Consider the following 23,068-nt stretch of genomic DNA (forward strand, 5'->3'; position numbering starts at 1 on the left):
GTGATGGGGGATGGAGGTGTATAGGGACTGGATGTCCATGGTGAAGATAAGGCATTGGGGACCGGGGAATCGAAAATCATGGAGGAGGTGGAGGGCATGGGTGGAGTCCCGAACGTAGATGGGGAGTTCTTGGACTTAGGGGGACAGGACCGTGTCGAGGTATGCGGAGATGAGTTCGGTGGGGCAGGAGCAGGCGGAGACAATGGGTCGGCCGGGGCAGTCAGGTTTGTGGAGTTTGGGCAGGAGGTAGAAGCGGGCGGTGCGGGGTTGTGGGACGATGAGGTTGGAGGCAGTGGATGGGAGATTCCCTGAGGTTCCTTCGTGATGGGGGATGGAGGTGTACAGGGACTGGATGTCCATTCCTTCGTGATGGGGGATGGAGGTGTACAGGGACTGGATGTCCATTCCTTCGTGATGGGGGATGGACGTGTACAGGGACTGGATGTCCATTCCTTCGTGATCTCCAGCATCTGCAGACCTCACTTTCTCTTGTATTGTTTCGAGTTGTCAGTCTTTCGTTCTGATGGTCATGGTCAGCTGGTGAGATGTTTGCTGTCAGGATGGAGAGGCCTGTCTTAAGTAGAAGATAGAACATAGAACACTGAACCTTACAGCACAGTACAGGTCCTTCAGCCCTCGATTTCGCGCCAACCTGTAGAACCAGTCTGAAGCTCATCTAACCTACACTATTCTATTTTCATCCATATGCCTACCCAATGACCATTTAAATGCCCTTAATGTTGGCGATCCACTACTGTTGCAGGCAGCGTGTTCCATGCCTCTACCACTCTCTGAGTAAATAAACTGTCCTATATGGTGACATCTGTCCTATATCTATACCTCACTGAAATCTATATACATCACATCAAACACTTTACCCTCATCTATCTGTTGGTCACCTTCTCAAAGAACTCAATAAGGTTTGTGAGGCATGACCTACCCTTCACAAAACCATGCTGAATATCCCTAATCAACTTATTCCTTTGTAGATGATCATAAGTCCTATCTTTTATAACCTTTCCAACACTTTAACCACAACCAAAGTAAGGCTCACTGGTCTATAATTGCCAGGGTTGTCTCCACTCACTTTCTTGAACAAGGGGAAAACATTTGCTATCCTCCAGTCTTCTGGCACTATTCCTGTCGACAGTGACAACATAGGGATCAAAGCCAAAGGCTTTGTAATCTCCTCTCTGGCTTCCCAGATAACCCTAGGATAAATCCTATCCGGCCCAGTGGACCTATCTATTTTTACACTTTCCAGAATTGCTAGCACCTCCTCCTTGTGAAACTCAATCCCATTTATTCTAGTAGCATGTATCTCAGTATTGTCCATGACAACATTGTCTTTTTGAATGCTGATGAAAAATATTCATTTAGCGCTTCCCCTACATGTTCGGACTCCACGCACAACTTCCTACTACTGTCCTTGATTGGCCCTAATCTTACTCTAGTCCTTCTTTTATTCTTGATATACCTATAGCTTTAGGATTTTCCTTGGTCCTATCTGCCAACAACTTCTCATGTCCCCTCCTGGCTCTTCTTAGCTCTCTCTTTAGGTCTTTCCTGGTTAACTTGTAACTCTCAAGTGCCCTAAATGAGCCTTCACATCTCATTCTAACATAAGCCTTCTTCCTCCTCTTGACAAGAGATTCAACTTCTTTAGTAAACCATGGCTCCCTCGCTTGACCACTAACTCTCTGCCTGACAGGTATAGACTTATCTTCAATAAGTTCTTGAATAAGCTCCACATTTCAATTGTGCCCATCCCCTGCAGTTTCCTTCCCCATCCTATGCATCCTAAATCTTGCCTAATTGCGCCATAATTGCCTTTCCCTGAGCTATAACCCTTTCCCTGCGGAATATACCTATCCCTTTCTATTGCCAAAGTAAACATAACTGAATTGTGATCACTATCACCAAAGTACTCACCTACCTCCTAATCATTACCCAGTACCAAATCCAATGTGGCCTCGACCCTTGTTGGCCTGTCCTGAAGAAGGGCTTATGCCTGAAACGTCGATTCTCCTGCTCCTTGGATACTGCCTGACCTGCTGCGCTTTTCCAGCAACACATTTTCAACTCAGATCTCCAGCATCTGCAGTCCTCACTTTCTCCTGTCTACAAACTGTGTCAGGAACCCCTCCTGCACACATTGGACAAAAACTGACCCATCTAAAGTACTCAAACTCTAGTATTTCTAGCCAATATTTGAAAAGTTTAAGACCCCATAACAACTTCTCTGTGACTCTCACTCCTATTCAGAATTATCTTTGCTAGAACTATTTGGGTGCCTATATAGTAGACAACTCCAAACAGGGTGACCTCTCCTTTCCTGTTTCTAACCTCAGCCCATGTAACCAGTAGATGAGTCCTCAAATGTCCTTTCTGCCACCGTAATACTGTCCTTGACTAATAATACCATACCACCCCCTCTTTTATTATTTTCTCTGTTTTTGCCAAAAGATCTAAATCCCAGAAACTGCAGCAACCATTCCTGTCCCTGCCCTATCCATGTCTCTGAAATGGCTGCAACATTGAAGTCCCAGGTGCCAACCTATGCCACAAATTCACCCACATTATTCCAGATGCTCCTGGCATTGAAGTAGACACACTTCAAACCACCTTCCTGCTTGCTGGTGCACTCTTGTGACTTTGAAACTATATTTCTGACCTCACCACTCTCAACCTCCTGGAACTACAATTTAGGTTCCCATCCCCCTGCTGAATTATTTTAAAACCTCTCGAAGAACATTAGCAAATTCTCCCCCCCAGGATATTGATACCCCTCTGGTTCAGGTGTAGACCGTCTTGTTTGCAGAGGTCCCACCTACCACAGAATGAGCCCCAATTACCCATGTATCTGAAACCCATCTCCTGCACCATCCCTGTAGCCACATGTTCAACTCCTCTCTCTCCCTATTCCTCACCTCGTTAGCATGTGGCATGGGCAAAAAACCAGAGATAACAACTCTCTTTGTTCTAGCTCTAAGCTTCCACCCTAGCTCCCTGAATTTCTGCCTTAAATCCCCATCTCTCTTCCTATCTATGTTGTTAGTGCTTATGTGGACCACAAATTGGGCCTGCTCCCCCTCCCCCTCAAGGATTCTGAAAACACGATCAGTGACATCATGAACCCTACAACTGGGAGGCAACACATCAACCGTGAGTCTCTCTCATTCCCACAGAACCTCCTTGCTGTTCCCCTAACTACTGAGTCCCCAATGACCAATGCTCTGTTCCTCTCCCCCATTTCTTTCTGAGCAACAGGGACAGACTCTGCGCTAGACATCTGCATGGGTTAGTCGCCCCCTCACCCCCACCCCCAACAGTATCCAAAACGGTATACTTGTTTTTGAAGGGAACGACCACAGGGCATCTCTGCACTATTCAGAAGCTCTTGTTCAGATTTCTCTGGTTGGCTTCCCACTGCCGCGGATGTTTTTTGTTCCAATGAGGCCTTTGGTTTGGCTTCCCTGTTCGTGGTTCTCGGGTCTGAAGCTGCTTTCAGGGAAGCTCATCATGCAGAAGCGTGTTGGAAAAGGCTCTCCATCAGGTGAGATCAGGATTGGCAGTTATACTGACTGCCCATCAGTTTTCACTGTGCTGTTGATGTTCTCCTCTGAAGTTAATTGGCTATCAGATGTTTAGTGAATGTGTGAATGGGTTTTGATCGAGGTTGCCCATCCATTACACCTGTAGACCCTATACTGCCTATGCTGTGTAGCCTGACGGGTAAAAGCTGTCTCTGGCTACGATCTGTTGATTTTGGTCAATAGTTCTTTTTGAGACGAGGGGTAAACAGGGATTCCAGGCTGAATTCTGGTCCCAGACCGTAATCTCTGTTCTGTTGTTTGTGTCATGTTTTTCCCACAGGACTCAGTCCAGCGGTCCCTTTCCTTTTTTGATAGTGGAGGGTTTTGTCCACATGTTTTAATATTGGGAATTTTTACTCAATCTTACAACATGATAGAAGTCAGTTTACAGCCATAAAAGCTCACACTGCTGCCGATAGAATTGTGGATGCACCATGCAAAGGGGCTTGTAGGTGTCATTGCTGTGTAGCAACCTGTCCTCCAACAAATTACTGGAAATCCTTAGGAGCCACCTTGTGGAAGTGGTGGTCACACTACATGACTCCACTTTCTTCTCTGTCTTTTCAGTTTCCCAGCTCTGGTACTCCATCAGTGTCCTTCCTGTTGTCTGTAGCCAGCCCAGACCTCTGTCTTACTTGTTAACATAGAACAGTATGTTGCAGGCATTCTAGACAAAGAACCTTGAAGGTCACAATCCTAGATTATTTGCAATTTCCCTCACTGAAAGTCAGCAGGTTTCTATTAGTCATGCTGCAGGTACTATAGTAGAACAGTTGCATTGGAATACGGTCAGTTCTGCTATAACGCATCTTTCGTTAACACAAATTGACTGTAATGTGATTGGGTGAATAGCGAACTTTTAAAGTATGTGTTGGCTGTAACACAATTACATTGCCAACATTTTACATGTTATTTGTATTGTACAATTTTTGTATAACGTGGGATCGCGTTATAGGAGAAATGTCTGCAGGCAAAAACATATGGGAAACAGAAACTAATATAAGTTACGAGTGATTAGTTGACTTCTGTATGTACCACTGCATTATGAACTTGGTTTATAATTATTTTACAGTGGACTTTGTTGTTGTAACCAAGCAAACATTTTGGTTGTGCTTTATTTTAAGTCAACCTGTTTAGAGTTTTTATTATGTACCTTCTGATCAGCTGACTTGTATCCAGGCCGTCTGGCTCAGCAGGAGGGACACCACAGGATACTACAACTTTTTGATTTTTAAAAAATATATCCAGAAGTGGTTTTACACTCAACTGAACAGTTCGTTTCATCACCAAAATATCTGTCAATTGTTTTTCAATTGTTAGCTCCAGAGGTGTGTAATAACATCTCTGAACAAAATGACTAGAGAATAACTTTGATATCTGAATACTTTAGAATGGATTTTCTGCTTATCTACACTGGTAATAAAATTAAACCATATCTAAAATCCAGGACAGCTATGCACAGATGGGACCACCTTATTCTCACAGTCAGTGGTATGGAAGCAACGAACATAAGACTATGTTTTTATGACAATGTAACATTCAGCTTTCAACGATTAGTATAGCAGAAACCTGCCAATCAAGTAGTCTTATTGAAAGTTCAAAGCTGTGCCTCTTTAAAGATCCTGTCTATTTCTCCCTGCATGTTCAGATCTTTGGAATAGGAGCCATATTGTCTTAAATACTCACAAGAAAAGCACACAAACATCTCCAGAGAAATAGGTATCAATTTATTCCTCTTATTTCATGAGAATGTACATCAAGACCAGGCTAACATAAAAAAGAGATGTACAGCCAGGGTAAGCTATTTTGGTTTCCATTTCGTGTTACATTTTATCTTTCTAATACTCTTTCCTATCCTCAATCACAATCTCTCATACTGGTTTACAGATGTCATTAGCTACATCATTTTTAAACTGGAAAAAAATGTCATTGTCCAACTCACAAAAAAATGACCTACAATGTTTTCAAGGTTGCAATGTAATATTCCCCATTTCGTCTCAGATGTTATGAACATTTTGTTTCTTTACTCTTGATTTCAGATGACATTTCATCACTTGTAATTAATTCAATAGATTGTTTCCAATGATTTAAATGTCAAGACTGTGGCGCATTCAAATGGTCACCTTGATGGGCTGGCAGGCATTTTTATTCTCAGTGCATTCCATCTTTGGGCTAGGTTTTGCTGAGGAAGATTTTCCTGTGCTCCCTCCACCCCACCACCTCACTGAAAGAAAGTTGGCTAGCAGCTGCCATACTACGAGAAGCTCAGCCCTTCGCCATAACACGCCGGCGGCAGGTTAAAGCATCAATCTGTGGAGAGGGGTTTGGGGAGCAGGTTTTAGATGGGGTTGGGGAGACAGCGACATCTTGGAATTCAGGATCCACCCTGAATGAGCTGTCTCCTTCCTTTTTGTCCATTTTTAAAATCTAGACCACTAAAAAGCAGCCTTCTATTCTCGCCAGCCTCCAAATGGCAACTGTATTATGATGTGGCAGTGTATTATATGACTCAATACCGTTGCTAACGAGCCATATTGAGATTTCATTATTCTCTTACATATGGTTCACAAGCTGTTGGGTTTGGCACTGTCGAGTATAATGGGATCAGTTTGAAAATGGCAGAAAGGTGGGATTGTCACCAAATATATTGCAGTTATCCCTCTCTACCAACTGCCTCTGCCAACATCACACCTGGGCACTTAAATTTCAGCTATTTATCCACAAAGGCCATTTCCCTTTATTTTGTAGTATCTTTACAACAGAAGCAATTATAAATTGGAAGACCACTAATCTCAATGTAAACAGAAGGTAGATTATGAAGGCAGATATAATATGGATCTTTATTAGAGAAGAATTTGAGTACAGCAGTATACTTCAGTTGTACAGAATCCTGATGAAATTGTGCTAAGAGCGCTGTGCGCATTTTCCCCTGCTTACTTAAGGAAATATGTAGTTACCGTAGAGGGAGTACAGTGGAGATTCAACAGGCTAATCTTTGCTTTGATGGGGATATCCAATGAGGAAATTGAGTTGGTATTCTTGAGTTTAAAAGAACGAAAGATGATCTCTTTGAAATGTACACAATTTTAAAAGGGCTAGGCAGGATAGACACAGCAATGGTACTTCCCCATGAGTCTAAAACTAAGGGACAGTCTCAGAATAAATGGTAAGTAATTTACCACTGAGATCAGGAGGAACTTCTTCACTCAGAGGATTGTAGATCTTTGGAATTTTCTGCCACTGAGGCTGTAGCTGTGCTGTCATTGAGCATGCTCAGGAGAGAAATAGGTTTCTAGATATTGATGACAATAAGGGATAGGGGGAATAGCTTTGGAAAAAACAATGGTGAGAAATGATCAGTCATGATCTAGAATGGAGAGGGTGCAAGGGGCTGAATGGCCTACTCCAGCCACTATGTTCCTCTATTTTCTCATTTGTTCTCCCGTTCCTACACTCTCTCTATCTCACTGTCCTTTTTTTTCTCACTTTGTCTCTGTCTTTCCTACCCTCCACCTTTCTCACCCTCCTTCTCTCTTCCAGATAGAGACAGGTCAAAAGAATCAGAAATTTTAAACAAATATTTTGGGACCCAGCTCATTTGAGTTTTTCATGATACAAGTTTAAGATTTCATTTGTGTAACTCAAACCCTGTTTGCCAAACTAGCCCTGCACCCAGGGCAAAAATTGTATGAATGCATGGGTTATGGAAGCCTCTCACAGAAATCTAGAAGATCGAAGCATAAGTGGGCCATTTGACCCTTTTGAGCCTGTTCCGTTTTCAATATGATCATGGCTAATTATCAAATTTAAAACCTTAATTCCATGACAACCCCCCACCCCCACCCCCACCTTGTTCTTGAAAGCATAATGTTTTGGCCTGTACCATTTTCTGTGATAGTGAATTCCACAGGCTGACCACTCTCTGGTTGAAGAGATTTCATCTCATCTCAGTCCTAACAAATTTACCCCTTATTCTTAAATTATATCCCCTCATTCTGGACTCCCTTACCTTCAGGAACATCCTTCCTGCATCTAACCTCTCTATCTCTGTTAGAATTTTATAGGTTTCTATGAGACACCCCTCATTCTTCTAAACTCCAGTGAATATAATTCTGACTCAATCTCTCCTCATATGTTAGTTCATTCATCATAGAAATCAACTTGGTGAACCTTCATTGCACTCCCTCTATAGCAAGAACATCCTTCTTCAGATAAGGAGACCAAAACTACACACAATATTCCAGGTGTGGCCTCACCAATGCAGCAAGGTATGTTTGTTTCTGTACTTGATTGCTGTTGTTATGAAAGTCAACATACAGTTTACTTTCTTTACCGTCAGCTGCACCTGAGTGCTTACTTTCAGTGAGTGATGCATGAGGATAGCCTCCTCTCAATTTACAGTCATTCAAATAATAATCTGCCTTCCTATTTTTGCTGCCAAACTGGATGGCCTCACATTTATCCACATGATACTATATCTGCTTCACAGTCCCCCAGCTTTGACTCATCTGCAACAATTTCTCAATTAGTACAGATTTGCTTCAGGTTCTCTCAATCTCACTAAACCCTGTGTTCCCCATCATTTCTTGTATATTATTCTTGTCTTCCTTTGTAAAGACAGGAATGAATTATGAACTTTGTTCGCTAGCCATTTCTTTGTTCCCCATTATAAATTCCCCCATTTCTGAGAGTATGGGATCTACATTAATTTTCAGCAACCATTTTCTCTTCACGTACCTATAGAAATTTTTACAATCAGTTCTTATGTTCTCTGCAAACTTTCAATCATGCTCTATTTTCTCCTTAATCAATTGCTTGGCCCTCCTTTGCTGACTTTTAAATTGCCAATTTGTATGCCTTTTTACTTTTGCACCTTCCCTCTTAAGTTAGCCCTCATAATACCACTTGCAAGTTTTCTCTTTTTTTAAGGTATGTAGGTTCATGCATATTTGAAACTATTACACTCTACTTAGACATGTGATCGTAAAGGAAATTTGCATTTGTGATTACGCCATTTAATTTACATGGAAACTTGAACTGAAACTTATTCAACCTAATTTTGAGTGTATGTTATAGCACTTTTCTAATTGCTTCCAAAGTGATAGCTCTATTGCACTATATTCAAAATTGTCTTCTGCATTTGATTTTTTATAAATACTTGTAGAAATAAATATTCCGAAGTTTGTCATTTTGCAACACATACACTTTAGTACAAGCTGTCTGATAATTCCATTTTAAGTAATAATTTCTAACTCTGCATTAGTTAAGCTTTTAAATTAAATTCACTGAGTTAAAAAAGAACTTTAAAAGGCAATTGGGAATTGAAAGCCATATTCTCATAGGCTTCGCGAGCATTCTAACCACATCCACATTGCGGTCACATATGTAACACACACTCGAATTGATATGTATCCTTTTGCCATTGTAATTATCATTGTGGATCTCAATTCTCACACAATCCATCGTATGCAGTTACCCTTTGGATATTACGAAGAATAATAAATGTAAAGAAAACAAATGCTAAAGAGAAAATGGACTGGGAAAATAAAGGGAAATAAATTCATAAATCAAAGTTCCTTAGATAATTGAAAGTACAAGTTATACAAAATCATCATGTTTTTTAACATATGAACATTAGTTCCCCATTGCAAAGTCTGCTGCAGATTTCATGATGTACCTGCAATCTCACATTTCACTAGAGATGTGAATATTTTCTCTCATACTCTCTCAGATAACAGGAATGACATACAACCAATGACACAACTCCTATCGAAACAGGAAAATGCAGCAACATGACATATGAACATTTATTGTAATGGGATCACCAGAAGCTCAATGTACATTATTATTTGCAACTCCCGCACTTATAATTATGAGCTTAAATTTTCCTTCTGTACCAATTTAGGTCAATCTTTTTAAACCATACATTTTCCAATGACATTTGCAATCTAGGTTAAACCCAACATCAGAATAGTAAGTATTGTGCTGCTGTGTATTCGATTCACTGTTATTTGGATGTGGTGCGAGAGAAAGTGGAGTGAAAAGTTCAATGGGGAGAATCTTCCCAGCCCTTGGGTATTGGTGAATGAAAGATATAAAATCCTGCAAGAACTCAACTGTGTGGATATTGGAAGGATGTTTCCTCTTTTGGGAGAATCTGGGTCAAGACACCTAAAAGTAAGGGTTAAGACACCCATTTAAAACATAGACAATGAAACATGTTTTTCTCTCAGGGTTATGAGTCTTTGGAATTTCCTTCCTCAAACCATGGTGGATGCAGGAACTTTAATAATAATAAGACTGAGGTAGATAGATTCTTGATTCCTAAGGGGAGGAAAGGTTATCAGTGATATGCAGGAATGTCGAGTTGAGTTAAGATCAGATCAGCAATGTTGGGGAGCAAACTCAAAGGGTCAAGCGTCCTACTCTTGTTAGTGCTGGAGAGAGCTTGGGGAGGTAGGAGGTACGGGTGTGATAATATAAACCATGGTCCTGCGGATCAGTTTAATAAAAGTCAAAGAGGGGGATATTGGGTCCGTTGGTCTGGTAGAACAGTTGAGAAAGTCAGTTGTGGAGTTTGAAAGCAACAGAAGGGACAATAATTGTGAAAGAGGAGATTAACATTTTAAGAGGGTGGAGATAATAGTGTATTGGAGGACATGAGTTACTGCAAGAGGGGGTCTCATCAACAGTCACAACCACCCTGGTTTTGATGGGAATGGTGCAGAATGCTCAATGGGATGACCAACTAAGCTGGGCTTTGAGGGATGTGTAAGCATTCCCTTAGAAAGGGTGCTAAGATGGGATGGCAGGTAACCATTGTAATGCAGTTCTTAGATAGAAACACATTGACAAATGTGCACCTGCCTTCACAATGAACTGTCAACTGCAACGTACATGTGCAATACAAAGCATTTTGTTTTGATTTCCCTCCCACTGGGTACACAGTGAGATGCAACTGGTCTTGGACATGGTATATGCTTTTACTCTTAGCAAGAGGGTAGGTGGGATGCATAGGAAAAATTCGTAGTGTTTAGGTAATAAGGTAAGTTTCAGAGACTAGCATGAGAAATTTGGCTAGACCTCTGAGAAACACAGTGAAATTCCCAAAATTGATTCTTAGCTGATTTCTGGTAAAATTTAGTTCTACGTATGTATAAATTACATATAAAAAGCCAGGAATTTGCAGGCTAGAGTTTTGCTGTTCAAATGTGCTGTTGTTAGTGGAAACCATAAAAGTCACTGGAAGGATTCAAGGTTATACCCATCAGACTGGAGCTTCTTTGTCCTTCATTTAAAGAGTCATAGAGTCATAGAGATGTACAGCATGGAAACCAACCCTTCGGTCCAACCCATCCATGCCGACCAGATATCCCAACCCAATCTAGTCCCACCGTTGTGGGCGGCACGGTGGCACAGTGGTTAGCACTGCTGCCTCACAGCTCCAGAGACCTGGGTTCAATTCCCGCCTCAGGCGACTGACTGTGTGGAGTTTGCACGTTCTCCCCGTGTCTGCGTGGGTTTCCTCCAGGTGCTCCGGTTTCCTCCCACAGTCCAAAGATGTGCAGGTCAGGTGAATTGGCCATGCTAAATTGCCCGTAGTGTTAGGTAAAGGGTAAATGTAGGGGATATGGGTGGGTTGCGCTTTGGCGGGGCGGTGTGGACTTGTTGGGCCGAAGGGCCTGTTTCCACACTGTAAGTAATCTAATCTAATCTGTCAGCACCTGGCCCATATCCCTCCAACCCCTCCTATTCATATACCCATCCAAATGCCTCTTAAATGTTGCAATTGTACCAGCCTCCACTACATCCTCTGGCAGCTCATTCCAAACACATACCATCCTCTGTGTGAAAGCGTTGCCCAGTAGGTCTCTTTTATATCTTTCCCCTCTCACCCTAAACCTATGCCCTCTAGTTCTGGACTCCCCGATCCCAGGGAAAAGACTTTGCCTATTTACCCTATCCATGCCCCTCATAATTTTGTAAATCTCTATAATGTCACCCCTCAGCCTCCGACACTCCAAGGAAAACAGACCCAGCCCCAGCCTCTCCCTACTGCTCAAATCCTCCAACCATGGCAACATCTTTGTAAATCTTTTCTGCACCCTTTCAAGTTTCACAACATCTCTCCGATAGGAAGGAGACCAGAATTGCACACAATACCCCAACAGTGGCCGAACCAATGTCCTGTACAGCCGCAATATGACCTCCCAACTCCTGTACTTAATACTTTGACCAATAAAAGAAAGCATACCAAATGCCTTCTTCACTATCCTATCTACCTGCGACTCCACTTTCAAGGAGCTATGAACCTGCACTCCAAGGTCTCTTTGTTCAGCAACACTCCCTAGGACCTTACCATTAAGTGTATAAGTCCTGCTAAGATCTGTTTTCCCAAATGCAGCACCTCGCATTTATCTGAATTAAACTCCATCTGCCACTTCTCAGCCCATTGGCCCATCTGGTCAAGATCCTGTTGTAATCTGAGGTAACCCTCTTCACTGTCCACTACACCTCCTATTTTGGTGTCATCTACAAGTTTACTAACAGTACCTCTTATGTTTGCATCCAAATCATTTATGTAAATGACTAAAATTAGAGGACCCAGCACCGATCCTTGTGGCACTCCACTGGTCACAGGCCTCCAGTCTGAAAAACAACCCTCCACCACTACCCTCTGTCTTCTCCCTTTGAGTCAGTTCTGTATCCAAATAGCTAGTTCTCCCTGTATTCCGTAAGATCTAACCTTGCTAATCAATCTCCCATGGGAACTTTGTCAAACGCCTTACTGAAGTCCATATAGATCACATTTACCACTCTGCCTTCATCAATCCTCTTTGATACTTCCTCAAAAACCTCAATCAAGTTTGTGAGACATGATTTCCCACGCACAAAGCCATGTTGACTATCCCTAATCAGTCCTTGCCTTTCCAAATACATGAACATCCTGTCCCTCAGGGTTCCCTCCAATAACTTGCCCACCATCGATGTCAGGCTCACTGGTCTATAGTTCCCTGGCTTGTCCTTACCACCCTTCTTAAACAGTGGCACCACGTTAGCCAGCCTCCAGTCTTCCTGCACTATCGATGATACAAATATCTCAGTAAGAGGCCCAGCAATCACTTCTGTAGCTTCCCACAGAGTTCTCGGGTATACTTGATCAGGTCCTGGGGATTTATCCATCTTTATCCATTTCAAGACATCCAGCACTTCATCCTCTGTAATATGGACATTTTGCAAGATGTCGCCATCTATTTCCCTACAGTATGTGTGGTTATCCCCAGAGAAGTAATGCCAGCACTTTAGGCTTCACTGTTTTGGACAAGGTGAAATAGCTTAAGTTTGTCACTCCCTAGTCCCTTTGAAAATTTCAAAACATGGCTGTTATTTCTTGGAATATTTTGTTTAACCTCATGGATTGTGGAAGTGCGAGATACCTTGAAGCTCATACATATGTTATATACTCTGATTCCAGTATTTTTGGTCCAATTAGATGCTTCAGGTTGGATATTCATCTCCTATTTGTCATCTCGCATATGATATGCAACTCATTTTTCCAGTAATCATAAACAACTTAATGAGGTGACCCCAGGCTGAAGAGTAATAATAAAATAACATAAGGTTTCCCAAAATATGTTTCAGACTATGAGTCAGGTTTTCTTTTTGCAAGATGCACCAGCATTACAAAATTTCTTGAAACATACAAACGTTGTCGAACATGTTTAAACTGTGCTGCAATAGTCTTTAGTTAATTTACGTTTCCGAAATAAGTGATATGTATGTAAAGGTGCATTCCTCAGGAGTAAATGTAGGATAGGGGAATGGGTCTGGGTGGGTTACACTTTGGAGGGTCAGTGTGGTCATGTTGGGCCAAATGGCCTGTTTCCATATTGTAGGGAATCTAATCTAATCTAAAGACATAGTGCAGCTGGTTCGAGTAAAAGTGTCTGATCGAGGCATGCTGTGCCATTTCAGTGGATACAAATAAATAGTGTACTCCTGCTTTTGGCAAAGTCTGCAGGGCAGACCTGTGTGAGACTGGGGAGTGTCAGCAGTGAGATTAAAAGTAGCAGTGAGTCCGGAAAGGTCCCAGAAGAAGACAAACCAGTGGGGAAGCACATTCAACAGAATCATAATGTGATATTAGAGAAGAGCAGATGATAGACTTTCTCTTGTATCTTATGACTGGATATTGATTTAAATAAGACCATAAGCTTGTTTAAAAACTCAAAATTGCTAATTGATAATTTGGAACCTCAAGTTAATTTCTTCACTTAATAGTGTTAAGGGTTGCTGTTTGTTTGTTTGTGTAATGCAAACAATTTTTTTTCTATTGCACTTAAATAGCATAAAGACTAAAATAAAAGCAAGGATCGTATTCTATTTAGTTAAGATATGTCTGGGGTAGTTTAAGACTTTAATCTGAAAAACCTGCACTATGTGGGAAATTCGAAATATTCATAGCTGTCTTGATTTTGGGCATTGAATGGCAACTGGAGCCACCACTGTGGATTCATGATGGAAAGAGATTTGTGAATTGGATGTTTCAGGATGTAGTCACCATGCAGCTTAAGGAAGTGTAGGCAGAACAGCAATAGGTGTATGCCAGATAGAAGAAGGGGACCAAGCAGGTAGTCAGGGAATCCCATGAGTACATCTCGCTTGCAAACCATTTTTTGGCCTTGGAAAACAGGGTGGTTCCTCTGTAGAGACCAGACACAATCAAGACTGTAGCCCAGCTGTTGATGGGATGGAGGAAACAATGTGAAAAGACAATAGTGATAGGCGATTCATTAGTGAAGGGAATAGACAGGCTCTTCTGCAGCTATTGATGTGACTCCAGTATGGTATGGTGTCTCCTGGGTGCCAGGGTATAGGATTTCACAGAATTACTACAGGACATTCTGAAGGGTTGGCTAGGATGAACAGCCAGATGCTGTCGTCCATGTTGGGACAAATGATGGAAGATCAGTAGTGGGGTTTGGGCATGGGCAATAAGAATATATTGGAGCATTGAGGAAGGAAATTATCTTGGAAGGGTCATCAAATGAGGTCATATGACTGAAAGTAAGAAACACAAAAGGATAATAATGTGTTTGTATTATAGGCCTGTATAGAGTGAAGGAGAGGTAGAGGATCAAATGTGTCAGTGAAATTCAGAGACGTGTAGACTAATAAGGTAAAAATGGGAAGGGATTTTAACTACCCAAATATTAACTGGGCTACTTTTTAATTTCCTAATACAACAGGATCAATATTCTTAAACTGTATCCAGGAGAATACTTTTATCCAGGACATAAGAAGCCCATGCGGGAGGGTCAGATCTGGACTTAATGCTTGGAAATGAGCCCAAGCAGGTAGAAGCAATGAGGGAGCATTTTGAAGATAATGACCATATCTCAGGTAGAATTAGAAGTTTGAACCCAAATCTAACATCCTTATTTTGTCTGGCCAAAATGTGCCTTCAGAACCACAACAATGTGAATGACTGTTAGCTGCCTCTGAAATGGCCTAGCAGGGCAACTGAGAATGGACACTAACTGCTGGCTCAGCTAGTAATGTCCACATCACAGGATAGAGTGGAAAATAGATTGTTAGGCAATAATTAAAACTTATCATGCCATTTAAAAATTTACTTCTGCTGCAAAGGAGAATTACGAACATTTTCTCATGTGTTTGATAGTATCTAACAAACAACTACAGTGTTATCAAGTATGTCCACATTTTGTGATGGTGAGTCCCACAAGATAATGGTATAAATGATGCTTCTGGAGCAGAGCAAATAGTAACTTCTTAATTTCTGTGTTTAATTGTGCGTGTGAAATAAGTGGATATTACTTTATGATTTACTCCTGAATAGTAAGGACCGCTGGAGGCCAGGCCGATACTGTGCTCTTGGCTGATGATGGACCTCAAGTGTTGATCACACTGAATCCATTGAAACTGCAGTGACAAACAGGACAGAGTCTGTCTGGTCTGCTGAGATATTGAGCAGATGGACACATACAATGGAAGTGTCCATTCAATCAACACCTTCTGGCATTGTCATGGTGTCAGTATATGGCTGTTTTTATGGAAAGGCTAGTGACTGTCGTGGAGAGTCCTATCTAAGGCAGCACTCTATAGATGCCTGGAGTCCGTGCTAAACTGCAATGCATAGCTGTGAGCTCACCAGAAATGGGTCAGCAAGAGGTGGGCAATGCCAATAAACACCTCTCCCAAGCGTCTCCATCCATGGGAAACATGGAAGTGCCCTTGTGAGCTGCAGTCTGATACATCTGAGGGCCCATCTCACAGTGCTCTGATGGGAGACAGGAGCTCTACTCCTCGAGCAGACATTGCTGCAGAGGAAGTTGCTGCACTGACTCAGGAACCTTTCAGTTTGTTGGACCCCTTCAGGCCTCCAGTATCCAGAGGTCACACATCATGGGCATCATGAGTCACAGGACATGAAGATCAACAGCCTGAGTCCACCTTGGCTGCAGATATTGGTGATTTCAGCATTTTTTTTGCTGTGCAACCCTAATTTAAAAAAAAAAAATTAGATGTACCAGGGTGGCATGGCTGACATTAAGAAATTGTTGCTTCTCTATGATTACATCAGAATGTGATATTTATTTTGTAATAGCTGTTTAATTACTGATTGACAGAATTCTTGGATGCCACACGTATGTTAGGAATGGTCTTCTTTGAGGAATGGAGCAAGTTATAAGCAAATACTGGGTGATGAGATTGCATTGATTTGAGTCAACATGATGTTTTAGAATGGCAATGCAGTCCATTGGGAATAGCTGCCCATCCATGACAATGATTATGGCTGGAAGTGGGTAAGGATGAATTTTTTGAGGACTCCCTGACACGTCTCCATCCGTTTCATCTGTTTCAAGCAGAAGACGATGCATGTCTGCCTTCTTAACCTCCTCTTCTCCCACATCCTCATCTGCTAAAGGCTGCATCTCCACTATGCCCCTCTGAATGCAGAGTTTTTTCCCCTTTGCTCCACCAGTTTGGATATGGCACAAGAGACATCAATGCGTGGTACTCTCCCTAAGTCACACTGAGTCTGAGCTCACCCAGGACAGTCCAGCAAACCGAAGTTTATTTTGAGAAAACTGAAAGCCTAATCAATGATTGCCCTTATTCTGGCTCTATAATGTTTTTCAGCCTTGCAATGATGGCTTCTTATTGGTAACATTATCCAGGCCCTGAGAGGGTAGCTATTACCAATTAGGAACACATTTACTTTTCTCACCAAATTTCTAAATAGCCAGCCTCTTGTTCTGATCTTGTGACCCCTAACTCCAAGCCAATGGAGCCATCTTCATCACCAACCCTTTCAAACCCCTTAATAATATAATTATTTCAGTTAGGTCACTTCTCATTCTCTAGCGAATATAGGCATAGCCCAGTCAATCCTCCTTTATCCCAAAAATCAGTCTGGTGAACATTTCCTGCACCTCTTGTACAACAAACAAGTCATTTCTTAAGTAAGAAGAACACAGCTGTCCTCAGTATTCTGGTGTGGTGCCTGCAAATCCCAAAATAACTACAGTAAGATTAGTATCCTGTAATATTCCAATTACTTTGTCATAAAGGCTACAGGAACATTTGCCTAATTCATTGCTGCACATCCACAATTTACATTTTTGCAAATCACGTACAAGAACACCCATATTCCTTTGAATACAACATTTCTCAGTCACCCCATAAAAATAAAACTGTTTTTCTATTTTTATATTTTATTTGACAGGTTCATGCTTGCTCATTCAATAAATCTAAAAACTTTTCCAGCCCCTTTGCTTCTTCCTCAGTTTGCTTTACTTTCAACTTTGAATCATAAGCAAACTTGAATACATTTCAGATTGTTACCTTGTTGAAGTAATTGAAATAGATTGCAAATAGCAATGAATATTGCAATAGCCAGCTAGTTACAGCCTAGCAACCTGAAAATGTCATGTTTATTATCTACTTTCTGTCACTGTTTGTTCATTAATTCTTACTTTAGGCCACTTTATTACCTCTAGTCACATAAACCCTAATTGTGTGTAATAATCTCTTGTGTGGCACATTTATTGAATATTATTTTAAATTCTAAATATGTTTTTAAGGCTGATTTTGTCTTACCTACCTTGTAAACTACATCATTAAAAATACTCTCATCAATTTGACCAGCTACGTTTCACTTTCATAAGTATATATGATTCCGCTTTATTTTGGTTTCTTAAGTGCCTTCTTACCATATTCCTTTTAGTAGATATTATGTTAACTGGCCATTAATTTCCATTTTTTGTCTCTTTTTCTTGAACAGTGCATTTGGTGCCTTTTAATCTATTTGGTCCATTTTAGGTGCGGTGCAATTCTAAAACATCAAAACCAATACATTCACTATCTGCAGGCACCTCTTTTAATATCTAAAAATGCAAGTCATAATGACAAGGAATTTGTGAAACTTTATTCCTACTAATTACTCCAGTTTCATTTTTTTTGCAAATGATAACATTTTATGATCCTCACCACAGACGTATAACAGTGCAGAAGGAGATCATTCATCCACCACGTCTTCAATGGTTCTCCAAATGAGCATCTTGACTTAAAGCCATTATCCTGCCTTTTCTCCATCCTTTCTGACTTAAATAGAAACAATAATGCAACAGCCACTGAAAATCCTCATTTAAACTTGTTCCTTCCACACTTCCAGGCCGTACATTCCAAAACCAAGTCACACATTGTATGAAAAATGTATTTTCTCACCTCGTATTAACTTCTGCAAATCAATTTAAATCTATACCCTCTCGATTTGATCCTTTTATGAGTGGAATCCATATTTCCATGTCTACTCCATCCAGCCCCCCTCCCCCCCCAATGATTTGAAAAACTTTGACTTTCTCTCAGCTTTTCTTTTCTCAAGCATGGCAGTCCCAATTCCTCCAATGTAACATCATAACTGAAGCTTCTCATCCCTGGAACCATTCTCATAAATCACTTCTGCACTCTTTCTAATGCATTCATGTCCTTCCTAAAATATGGTTCCAGAACTGCACACACAATACTCCAGCTGAGGTCTAACAAACTTATTATTAAAGTTCAACATCACCTCATTGGTCTTGTATTCTGTGTCCCCATTAATAAAGCCCAGGATTCTGTTTGCTTTATCAACTGCTCTCTCCAAACCTTCTGTCATCTCATGGACCTGTGCAGATATATACCCAGCTCCCCCTGTTTCTGCACCTCCTTTAGAATTGTACACCTTATTTTATATGCCTATAAAAGAGCTGAAAATGTGTTGCTGGAAAAGCACAGGAGGTCAGGCAGCATCCAGGGAACAGGAGAATCGACGTTTTGGGCATAAGCCCTTCTTCAGGAATGGCCTATGTTTGCCACCAAAGAGTTTCACTTTGCATTTCTATGTATTGTGATTCTTCTCCTAAGTATCTGCCCACTCCACCCTAGGTCTCCTCATTATTTACAGTGCTTTAAGTTTCATAACATCTGCAAACTTTGAAATTGTCCCCAACAAACTCCGATATAAATCATTTAATGTATACCAGGAAAAGCACTGGTCCCTGAGGAACTCCACTAGAAATCTTCTCCTATACTTAAAAAAAAACCTGGCACATTACTCTCTGTTTCCAATCACGCAACAGATTTTGAATCCACATTAATATATTTATTCCATGAGCTCACTATCATAAACCTCTGGTAAGCCATTATTTCAGAATGCTTCTCATTGTCTTCAAACTGAGGACAGATATAAAGCATGGAAACTTATACAGATCTGAATAACATGGGCTATAGTGAGAAATATGGTAGAATCATGTGACAGGTCGAGCGAGATGGATTATGATGTTGGGAGCAACTCATTGCATTTTTGCGCCAAGTTCTGGGTGTCAAGGGTGAATCCAGCCAGGTAGCAGCAAGTTGCTTATTAAGGGAGATTATTGCGTGTTATGACCTTATTAACTGTCCATGTTGCATTTCTTTTTTTTCAGTCTTGGGGTGTGGGCAAGGTTCACAGCATTTATTACCCATCTCTAACTGCTCATGTAAATCTGGTGGTGAGCTGCCTTTGTAAACTAGGTTAAAAACAATGACTGCAGATGCTGGAAACCAGATTCTGGATCAGTGGTGCTGGAAGAGCACAGCAGTTCAGGCAGCATCCGAGGACAGGCAAAATCCGAGGACAGGCAAAATCGACGCTTCGGGCAAAAGCCCTTCATTAGGAATAAATTGTTCCTGATGAAGGGCTTTTGCCCGAAACTTCTATTTTGCCTGTCCTCGGATTTTGCCTGTCCTCGGATGCTGCCTGAACTGCTGTGCTCTTCCAGCACCACTGATCCAGAATGCCTTTGTAAACTGTTGCAGTCCATTTAGTGTGGCCGGCAGAGTGTAGACAGAGACGGCATTCCATGAACTTAATCCAGAGACACTGAAGGAACAGTGATATATTTCCATCTCAGGATAGTAAGTAGCTTGAAGGGGATTTTGCATGTGGTGGTCATCCCATCTATCTACTGCCCTTGTCTTCTAGATAGTAGTTTCATTTGGAAGATGCTATTTCATGTCTAAGGAGTTTTGATGAATTTCTTCAAAACATCTTTTAGATGGTACACACTGCTGCTACTGAGTCTGTGGGTGACTGTGTTTGTGGCCCAATCAAGCATGTTGCTTTGTACTGGATGGCGTCAAATTTCTTGAATGTTGGAGCTGCACTGATCCAAGCAAGTGGGAAGAACTGTATTCCATCACACTTCTGACTTGTGCTTTGTACATGGTGGACAGGCAGTGAGGAGTCAAGAGGTGAATTATTTGCTACTTAGCTTCTGAACTGTGCTTGTAGCCACAACATTTATATGGCTAATCCAGTTCAATTTCTGGTAAATGGTGACTCATAGAGTATTGATAGAAGGGGATTCAGTGATGGTAATGCCATTGAATGCCAAATAGTAATGGTTGAATTCACTCTTATTGGAGATGGTCATTGTCTGGCATTTGTGTGGCATGATATTACTTGCCACTTGTCAGCCTGAACCTAGATGTTGTCTAGGTCTTAACACATTTAGGGCGTGGATTGCTTCGGTACCTGAGTACTTGTAAATGATGTTGAACATTCCAACTTCTGACCTTATGATGGAGGGAAGGTCATTAATGAAGGGACTAAAGAAGGCTAGGCCCAAGGAAGTACCCTGAGGAATTCCTGCAGAAATGTTCTGGAGCTGAAATGACTGACCCCACAACGACAACAATTATTTTCCTTTGCCAGATAGGACTCCAATAATGGAGAGATTTTCCCCTGATTGCCATTGACTCTAGTTATCTTGGGACTCCTTGATGCTACACTTAATGAAATGGGGCCTTGATGTCAAAGGCAGTCATTCTCTCCTCACCTTTAGAATTCAGCACTTTTGTCCCAATTTGAACCATGATTGTAATGAACTCAGGGGCTGAATGGCCTTGGCAGAACCCAATGCGAGCATTAATCAGCAAGTTTTTGCTAAGCTGATGCTGCTTGATAGCACCATTAATGACACTTTCCATCATTTTATTAATGATTGAGACTAGAGTTGAGAATATGGTGCTGGAAGAGCACAGCAGGTCAGGCAGCATCCAATGAGCAGGAGAATTGATGTTTCGGGCTTAAGCCCTTCATTAGGAATCTCTAATGATTGAGATTAGACTGATGGAATAGGAATTGGTCGGATTGTATTTGTTCAAAGTTTGTGGGAAGATTTGTAGCTCGAGTGCTCGTTGTTGTGGTTCTGATCGCCGAGCTGGAAGTTTTTGTTGCAAACGTTTCGTCCCCTGGCTAGGCGACATCATCAGTGCTTGGGAGCCTCCTGCGAAGCGCTTCTTTGATGTTTCCTCCGGTGTTTATAATGGTCTGTCCCTGCCGCTTCCGGTTAGATTAACGTGTGATGTTAGGAAATTGTTGGAATCGATAAGACCATAAGAATTGGTTGTGGTATGTCCTCGTTCCGTGGTCTTTCTCTTAGGCATCTGTTGATGAAGTTGCGCGGATATTCGTTTTTGGCGAATACCTTGTGTAGGTTTTCCTCTTCCTCTTTTTGCAGTTCTGGTGTACTGCTGTGTGTTGTGGCCCTTTTGAATGATGATGTCGCCTAGCCAGGGGACGAAACATTGTATTTGTTCTGCTTTTTGTGTACAGGACTATCTGGGCAATTTTCCATATTGTTAGGTAAATGTCAGTTGTAACTGTACTGGAATGACCTGGCAACAGGTATGGTATGGACAGGACACACTCTGGAGCACAAGTCTTCAGTACTATTGCTGGAATATTGTCATGCCAATGGTGTTTTCAGAATCCAATACCTCTGATATCATGTGAAATAAATTGAATTGGCTGAAGACTGGCATTGGTGAGGATGGAGATCTCTGGAGAAGACCGAGATGGGTCATCCACTCTGCAGTCCTAGTTCTGCAAATGCTTCAGCCTTATCTTTTGCATTGATATGCTGGGTTACATGATTATTGAGTATGGGTTCATTGTGGAGCCTTCTTCTCTAGTGAATTGTTTAATTGTTCACCATAATTCATGAAAGAATGTGGCAGAAGATCTTAGTTCTGACCCACTGGCTGTGGAACCATGTTGTGTCATCTATCACTTGCCACTTAATCTAACTGGTCTGCAAGGAGTTCTATTTGGCATCTTCAGCAAGTTGACACCTCATTTTTAGGGATGCCAGGTACTGCCCTTGGGCATGCCCTCTTTGTGGAAACACAGTTGATCCCCTGGTTTGACAGTAATGGTAGAGTGGGGGATATGTCAGATCATGATAGTGTCGGAGTACAGTTCAGCCGCTGCTGATGGCCCACAGCACTTCATGGATGCCCAGTCTTCAAACTGCTAAATCTGTTCAAAATCAATTCGATTTACGTGGTGATAGTGACTAATGTTGTTGTTGTTGTGTCGCCATAGTCTCACCAGAACCATAGAGTGTTCTTTCTTATTAGAGAGAAGTGACTGGTGGTGATTTAACCTGAGAGCCACCAGACTTCAGGCAAGGAACGAGGTTGAGAAGGAGAGTCTTTCATGGCAACCTCAAACCGGTGATGAGAATTGAATCCACGGTGTTGGCATCACACTAATGACTAATATGCAGCTTCCTATCCCAGCACCCAAGTGTAAACTGGACGCTGAGATATCAGAGCAGTTACCTGGTGACTTTAGCTCACTGCTGTGCAGAAATTCCAAGATCCTTCCACTCAATATCTTGGCATGATCAATGGACACCAGCTGCACACACACTTTGTCAACTGCTATCCCATAATTGCCAACCTCCCAGGATCTTCACAGTACCTCTCTCATCTGCTTGTAGGATGCTTAGGTAGTTGCTACTCCCTTAAACATTTCAGGGTGCAGATGCATCTAGCATTGAAACGCTGCTGCAAGAATAGGATAAGGCACTCAGTTGAATAATTGGACCAGGCTGCTTGCTTGCTGTCTTAGTGCTTGC

This window comes from Chiloscyllium plagiosum, chromosome 1 (genome assembly GCF_004010195.1).
Source record: "Chiloscyllium plagiosum isolate BGI_BamShark_2017 chromosome 1, ASM401019v2, whole genome shotgun sequence".
Lineage (NCBI taxonomy): Eukaryota > Metazoa > Chordata > Chondrichthyes > Orectolobiformes > Hemiscylliidae > Chiloscyllium > Chiloscyllium plagiosum.